We start from the raw sequence: 8,547 nt of genomic DNA on the forward strand, positions 1-8,547 counted from the left end.
GAGGGAGCGGCGACGGACTTCGCGGCGCGGGCGAGCGAGCGAGCTGGGCCGAAGCAGCGGCCTAGGCGGGGCACGCGCGGGGAGGAGGGAGGCGGGTCGGTTGGGCCGGCCGAGGGCAAAATGGGCCGGCTCGGCTGGGCCGGCCCGGGAAGGAAGGAAAAGAAAAAGAAAAAGGAAAAAGAAAAGGAAGGGAGGAAAATCGGACTTCGGCCCAATTTGAGAAGGAAGGGAAAAAGAAAGGAAAAAGGAGGGAAAAAGGAAAACCCCACTTTTGCCGAATTTTAAATTAATTTGTTTGGCCAAATTTTATACTTCTGCAATTTGAATTTAAATCCAGTTAGTCGATTTGCGAGCCTCGATTTAATTAAATTAAGTTCTTTTAAAGGGATTCTTCCTGAGTTCATTAAGCCAATTGTTATTTACGGATTTCTTTTTACGATTTTAGGCTTAGGACAAAACTCCGGGCGTGACATTACATAACCATCGTTCTTAGAAACAACTGAAAATTACACTTATTCTAGCGGAAATGCAGTGGAAAGAAAAAGGTAGACTAGCTCCAGCGGGTACGACTCCAGTCCATAGGCAAAGCTTCGACGGCAGACCAGCTCACTCCTGAGAGACACCTCCATCGGACTCAACTTCTAGCTCTGAAGGGGGAAAAAGTCGGGCAAGGCTGAGTACAAACCACCGTACTCAACAAGTGACGCGGACGAGAGGGTAATAAATGATGCATAAGGATTATCAAGGGCAGGCTAGGATTAGTTGCAATAAAGCAGCAGTTAAACAAATAACAGAGATTAAAAAGAATAAAGATAACTGAATACAGTAAAGGATAAGTAAATAACAGTTGTAAAATACCACAACACTGTCCAACGTTACACCACGTTGCAACAGGCCCAACCACTACTCAACGTTACACCACGTTGCAGTAGTCCCGAGTGAAAACCAATTTACTCAAGTTATTAAAGGTTCACTAATCACAGTGAAGCTGGGAGTTCGCCCGTAACCGTGGGCACAGCTATTCGAATAGATTATACTCTGATCAGAGATGCACTACTGTACCCATAAGACACGACTCCACTACACTTGAACGTGCGCCGACATACCACCATGGTATACCGGAAAGGAGACCGTGATAGGACCCGTCACATAACCCTCCCTATTTAATCGCACCACACTTCAGGTTTCACCCCCTCCTTTACACCAAGTCGGGCAGTCCCCTCTTGTGCCTTGGTAGATCCGGAAGCAGCAGAGGCTTTCGTTACACCACGATTGCCCGTCCATACTCCATCACGCCTACCCTTGCCTCGGTACGTCAAATAGTTCGAAGTCATGCTTCAAATCCCACCTTACCTATTTCGGCATGTGGTTAGCACTTAATTACTTACAGGGTTTCCCGTGAACCGGTCCTTAATTGCCATGGGTGCGACTCTCAAAACCATGCACCCACAGCCCACCATTATCAATATTTTAGTTGACATTAGCCCGTACCCGGTAATGAATCGTTATCTCAACTATTCAGAACTAAGCATGATTAAATGTGATCCCAATGAGCTATTTGTTCTAAACACGGCTAAGCATTAACCTAAGCCTAACTCTAATCAAGTTACCCCTGGTCCGAATTTGGATAATCAACGGCATAATAATAAGGTTTACCCGAAAAATAACATACAGTAAATACTTTAATTAAAACGATGCATATTTGAATAAAGAAAGCAGGGAATTTGCAATAATGGGTTCAATATGATCAAAGATGAGTGCCACTTGCCTTGCTCTGGTCCCTGGGGAACTTCGGCGACGATCTCGAAGTAAACCGGCTCTTCGGCGGGGTCCGAATCTAAGCGACAAAGCACAAAAATAAATAAAACAGGCACAAACTCTACTGAAACAACAAAAGAAAGTATTTTTTATGTATTCTTGACAATTTTATGAATTTAATGAAATTTGAATGGACCTAAACGGAGACTAGATTAATTACTTATGAATTTTGGAAGTTTTCTGGGTTTTTTACCTAAACAGAAAAGTCCTAAATCAATTATTGCGCAATTAATGGGGCTGCTGACGTCAGCGAGGAGAGAGGAGGCTGACGGCTGACAGGTGGGGGCCACCTGTCGGTGGGAGAGAGGGGAGAGGAGAGGCTGACGAGTGGGTCCCACGGGAGGAGAGAGGGAGGAGGGGCGCGGGGCAACTGACGGGTGGGCCCCGTCGGTCGGTGAGAGGGGAAACAGAGAGGGGAGCGGGGGAGCGGCGGGCGGCGCGGCGGCGACAGCGGCGGCGCACGGCGACGGCGACGACGGCGCGACAGCGACGGCGACAACCGGCGTGCGGTGACGGCGCGTGGCGCGCGACCGAGGCAACGGCGCGACGGCGACGACCGGGCAAAGCAGCGGCGACGGACTGGCGCGGCGACGACAAGCGAGCGACGAGCGCGGGCACGCACGGGCACGGGTGGCGACGGCTTGACGACGGCGTCGCGAAGGCGACGACGACAGCAGCGGGCGGCGGCGACTACGAGCTCCACACACGTCTGACGACGGCGTGCGGCTTGGCGGCGGTCGGCCGGGAAGGAAGAGAGAGATGGGAGGAGGAAGGAGACTCTCACCGTCGGTGGCGACCGTGCGGACGAGTCGGCGAGATCGAGGCAGAGGTGGCGACGCGGGTAGGAGCGAAAGATCGGCGATGGCGGCGGAGATCGATTGACGACGGTGAGGAGGTCGGACGCGGCGGCGACCGGGCGGGTGAGTGAATGCGCGGCGCTGAGGACGCTTACTGGCGACGACGGAGCGGCAACCAGTCGACGACGGTGGCGCGGAAGTGGTGGCGCGGCTGGACGGCGACGACGGGCGACCGACAGCGAGATCGAACGGCGGCGGTGACTTGGGCGGAGAGGAAAAGTGGGCGGCGGCGTGCGGCAACTCGGGATTTATAGGGTGGCGGCGCCGGCTAGGGCGGGGCGGAGGTTGGAGACTGAGTCGGGCGCGGCGAGGTCTCGGCGGCGGCCGTTACGGCGGCGGCGACGTGGACTCGGACTCGGCGCGGCCAGCGCGGGCGCGGGCGAGCAGGCGCAGTCGCTGACAGGTGGGCCCAACCTGTCAGTGGCGCGAGGGAGGAGGGAGCGGCAACGGACTTCGCGGCGCGGCGCGGGCGAGCGAGCTAGGCCGAGCGGCGGCCCAGGCAGGGGAAGGCAGCGCGCGCGCCGGAGAAGGCCGGTCGGCTGGGCCGGCCGAGGGGAGATGGGCCGGCTCGGCTGGGCCGGCCCGGGAAGAAGGAGAGGAAAAAGGAAAAAGAAAAAGAAAAGGAAGGGAGGAAAATTGGACTTCGGCCCAATTTGAGAAGGAAGGGAAAAAGAAAGGAAAAAGGAGGAAAAAAGGAAAACCCCACTTTTGCCGAGTTTTAAATTAATTTGATTGGCCAAATTTTATACTTCTACAATTTGAATTTAAATCCAGTTAGTCGATTTGCGAGCCTCGATTTAATTAAATTAGGTTGTTTTAGAGGGATTTTTCCTGAGTTAATTAAGCCAATTGTTTTTACGGATTTCTTTTTACGATTTAAGGCTTAGGACAAAACTCCGGGTGTGACAGATGCAAACTATAAGAAAAATACAAATCACTACCAATTATATAAACAAATCAAACCAGATTGACTAATCCCCTAAATAAAAATTGCAACCATGGTGGGAGCAACTCACATCAACGGAAGCCGCGTAGATCAAACCTCGGCCGTCCGAGACGACAACTGCGGCGCTCTGCCCCGTCGCCCTTCGCTGCTGGGTAGATCCGCCCCGCCACAGTGCCATGCACCCTCTCGCCCTTTGCGTCGCCCTCCTCTTTGTTTCACCCTCCAAGTGCGAGAGCTCGAGACAGCTTCCATCGGGCGTAGTTATTTACGGGTCCAAGCTGACTCGGCACTTTTGACCGAGGTCAACAGTCCACGTAGGCAAAAACCGGTCTCCATATTGCTTTGGGAGTCCATTTGCACTGGATTCAATAGTTAGAGGGTCAAGATTTCTGGTATTATGGATGAGGTGCACGAATTAGACTGTAGCGACATTTGAGGGAGTCAAAGTAGACTTGTTCCTAGGGAATTAGCCAACCTGCCAAACAAGGTCTTAGCGTCCTAAAGTAACACGGTATGTCCCAGCAGTCCCTAAAAGCACCAGTAACTTACTCGTGCTAACTCTATGGTCATATTTAATATATATAACTGCAACAACAAAATACAGTAAAATATTTTTTCAATCAAAGAACATAATGAGGTGATTTAAATATTTATTAAAAAAGTGCTCACATGGCGCTCCTGAAATCTAAAGAAAAACGTGCTAGTTGATTTATTCGTTCAGACTACAAACCAACTCAAGTATTCAAGTTACACTCTAAAAGAAATCCATGTATGGTATATCCACTTAAGGTGCAATTCTTAAATAGTTTCACTGCTACTGATTACTATAGCCAGCATCCTACCGCAAGTAAAGAGTTTTTTTATCATCCTTGAAAAAGTATCACGAGGTACCATATTTTAGTGTAACAGTTTAGTACCTTAAGGTAAATGTACCATAAGTAACAAAACTTTGCACTAAATTTTTTTTACCTCAAGATTCTTCTTAAGGATGTTAAAATAGCACGCAAGTAAAACTACAAAATGTTGAACAAAAGTGAGAACATTAATGGTATGCAGTGTCTCAAACAAGCAAAATTTGTGTTTTTTTACAAGTATAGTGCAAATATCAATGCACCAAATATTGTGAACCTTGATCTTTTGGAATTGGCAGTACGGTTACATGCATAAAAAAATGGAAAAATAATTATGTGTTTCTCCTTAATCAATGAATAAAAAAACAAAATATAACAAATTGAAATACAAGCAGCTGCATCATCATGAACCTCTGCTTCTCTCATTATAGCCTCTGCTATTCAAGTGTTAATGTGTTATATTCCTGACTGTCTGTATATAGCATACATAAGTACCCTTGATGACAATGTTGCTTTTAGGTGCATAAGTACATGGATAACCTGCAAAAATTGTAGTGTAACAAATATGCTGAAAATATCTATACTAATATAGCCATGGAAGGGATCTGAAAGAGGCTTGTGGACATAGCAACACATTAACTTTAGAATTAAGAACACCACTCTGAAACCAGGAGCTTGGAGATCTAGTTTGCTTCTTGTAAATCAGAGGCAAAATTAGCAGCAAAATTTACCTTTTGCCTTTTGTTTTGTAGACGCATCCCTTGTGAATGGCAATTTATTTCTGTTAAATCAGCAAGTTAACATACCCTCCAATCTTGTGAAATTATTGAAATACATCTGAAAACGTAGAAGGAGCTCAGAGTTACAGTAGCTTAAAGAGAACATCAAGTGAATATAATTGGAATACATCTGAAAATGTAGAAACATGTCAGTCAATAGAAGACATTTGTTTCCATTTAAAATCAAGTCAGAAAGTGAGCCCCAAAACATAGGTGTTCTCTTGGCAGACATCATACGGTGACATTAGAATCAAATGACTATGGAGCTTCTTTAGAGATTCAGGTCTACATGCAGTGGCTAACAAAAACCACGATTGGTTACTCATGGCATCGGATGTAGCCAACTGAGTAAAAGCAAACCTGAGTCATGTATAGTTTGTTAGGACAAATAATCACCAACCTTAGGGACAATCAATGAGTTTACTATTAGACAATGTGCACTAACACCATTAAAACTGAAACAACAATCAGCAAAGTTTAACTGAGTTCGAAGGTTTGAAGCTAACGAAGTAACAAAATGAAACTGCAATGAAATTTTCATGAACTGGAATTGCAATATAGCACAATTGAAGTACTTGTCGATCTCAACGAATAAGATTTTTCCACATCTCTAGTTTTCGTCATCTATTGAATAAGATTGTCTCCACGTATCCTATTGTTCATTACCTCCTGAATAAGATTGTTTCCACTTATCCTACAGGAATTGGGACACAACAGTGAGTGTCAGTACCAGACACGTAAGCATGGCAAGTTGGCAACAAGGAAGTCACTGGATTTTGAGTCCTTTCTTTAAGTAATGCAATACACCAATACTACAAATAAATAATGAGACAGGGATAAACCAGTGCACAGAAGGGAGTTAAACCCTTGCAAGGCAATTCCACAAGTACCTTGTGAGCATGCAGTATGCTAGTACCCTCCAATTTTTCCTTAACTTTGATTTCTTTTTTCCTCCGAGTAAACCAGACGCACAGAAGACATAATTTGCCCCATTCACTATCTAGCCCCTATAGCAGAACAACCAAAAGAACACAAAGTGAGAGAAAACACCGAGGGAAGCCGGAGGTAGAGCAGGAAAGGAATGCCACCAAGTTGCAAGCCTTCAATGACCCGGTGAGGTGGCTCTTCATAATCAAGCTACAATGTGCTTGAAGATGAAGACGATGACCTAGGAGAATGAGAAATTCTTGTATCAGTTGAATTCGATCTATATAGTATTTGACTCCTTGTATCATGGCTAGCTTCGGAGTACCTGCAATCGTCAACATCGGACTGGCAGCCACGATGGCGACGGGTGGATGGCATCGAGGCAGCGGCGATGTTGACAGGTGAATGGCATGCAGGAGGCAGCAACGGCCTAGATGGAAATTATGTTGGCTATGCATTGCGACGGCCGAGGCAGCGGCGTAGTCGGCAGCCGAGGCGACAGCGGAGGAGGAGGGAGATGAGGTCCGGGTGGCGCAGTGGAGATGGCGACGGTGAGCTGGTTCTAGGGTTCGGGGGCGACGGCGGTGGCGGGTAGGGACAAGTGTCGATCGGGTGCGCGTGCGTCTGGGCCAAACCGTCGAGGCCATGCAGGATGGGGGGAGGAGGTGGAGTCGTGGAGACGTGGATGTCATCTAGATCGTTGGATGGATTTCGAGCAAACGAATTTTGTCCGTCAGATTTGTGTGCCCTATAGGATATCTATAGACTACTACATGGGTCAATTCAGGCAAATCATGTCTCTATGTACACATGCATCGATCACCTGTGTACTACCGCCGGAAACAAACCTGTAGTCTAGTGGTTACATAATGCTTTAGTAGTATCTGAGGTCCTGGATTCGACTCTTCGTTGGAGTGAATTTTTCAGGATTCTAACGGCTTTGTGCTTTTAGTGAAAGATGACGTGCCCGTCGACAACGAGACGCCCGTGACACGACTTCGAGCGGCCAGTGGCCAGTTTTCGGAGGTGCTCATAGCTTCGAGGTTTCTCTAGATTTACCGACCAGTCTTCGGAGGTGCTCATAGCTCATAGGGGGATTTGCGCGCGTACGTTCTTGGGGAGCACATAGGGCGGGAGAGTATGTGTGTGTTGTGAGCTTCTGCGTTGCGCTGTATTCTTATAAAAAACAGAGCTACCGCCGGTGAGCTAGCGGCCATCACCGTGCCTGCAACGACCTTCGTTAGCCCCGCCAAGACCTCCTCTGGTCTTCTTGTTTTGGTTGTGACCACCTCCAGACCACCGTTCGTCGACTGCGGTGCCCCAAACGCCGGCGACCGCGGCTGTTTCGCCTCCTGCCTTGTTTTATCTTTTCGTCAACCAAATGTAAGAAAGCTCGAAAGATAAGGAAGAGATTAGTAGGTTTTCTGGTAAACTATGAAACATAGTAAAACTTGTGAAATACAAAGGAAAACTATGCATACCTCTAAAAATTATGAAGTTAATTTTGTTGGACTCATAAAATTATGTAGAAAATTAATATGAAGTAAAAGGTAACATGTTCTGTAAAGTAAATATAATTAATAAATAAGCCTTAAGAAATTGATTTAGAATACTCAAAAATTGTGGAATGAAATTTGTAGAGCTCATGAAGTTCTGCACTAATTTCTGATAAAATAAATTGTAGCATGTTATGTACAGTAAATACAAGTAATAAATATGCCTAAGGAAAAATGAATTGATGTATTTTTCTAATGTATGTTACTATCTCTGTCCCATAACAACTTTATTTTTCGAACCGTTTGACCATTTTGCCTTATTTAAAAAATTTGTAAAAAACTTTAAAAAAATTAGTCACACATAAAGTTACTATTCATGTTTTAGCATCTAGTAACAATAAAAATATTAATCATAAAGAAAATTCAAATAAGACGAAGAGTCAAAACATTGTATCTAAAACTGAAAAATAAACTTAATATGGGACAAAGGTAGCAGTTTTCAAGGTCAATGGAAAGTTCATGCTAGCTTTAAAACTGGTCAAACCACTTCTGGTGAACCTATTTAAATACAACCTTTCATTTGACCCAATGATTTTTAACTAGATCAAACATCTAAAACACATGTAATATATTTTATAAATGTGCATATCTATATATGATCTATATATATAGCCCTTTAGGTCCAAACTTCAATAGGTTAAGTAGTTCCAAAAAAAAACATTCTAATTTTTCTGTAGGTAATTGTGCAGGTTAAAATATAGAAAATAGCCCTAAAAGTAGTATAGCACTAGCAAAATATCCGTGCATTGTACCTAGTCAAGTTATTTTTAGTTGTGCAAATTAGACGTGACATCTTATTAATGTGTTGCTCAT

The 8,547-nt window shown here is 45.4% G+C and overlaps 1 long non-coding RNA gene across 1 annotated transcript; it reads right to left on the reverse strand.

Moving 5' to 3' along the window:
* Positions 1-4,677: 4,677 nt before the first annotated feature.
* On the reverse strand, positions 4,678-6,774 carry LOC107304997. The gene is made up of 5 exons (XR_001551085.1): positions 6,504-6,774; positions 6,340-6,419; positions 6,142-6,258; positions 5,204-5,309; positions 4,678-5,012 (listed from the first exon to the last, which is right to left on the reverse strand). It is a non-coding gene; the product is annotated as an uncharacterized LOC107304997 (long non-coding RNA).
* Between the last annotated feature and the right edge of the window lie 1,773 nt (positions 6,775-8,547).

The sequence above is a fragment of the Oryza brachyantha genome, chromosome 1 (genome assembly GCF_000231095.2).
Source record: "Oryza brachyantha chromosome 1, ObraRS2, whole genome shotgun sequence".
Classification (NCBI taxonomy): Eukaryota; Viridiplantae; Streptophyta; class Magnoliopsida; order Poales; family Poaceae; genus Oryza; species Oryza brachyantha.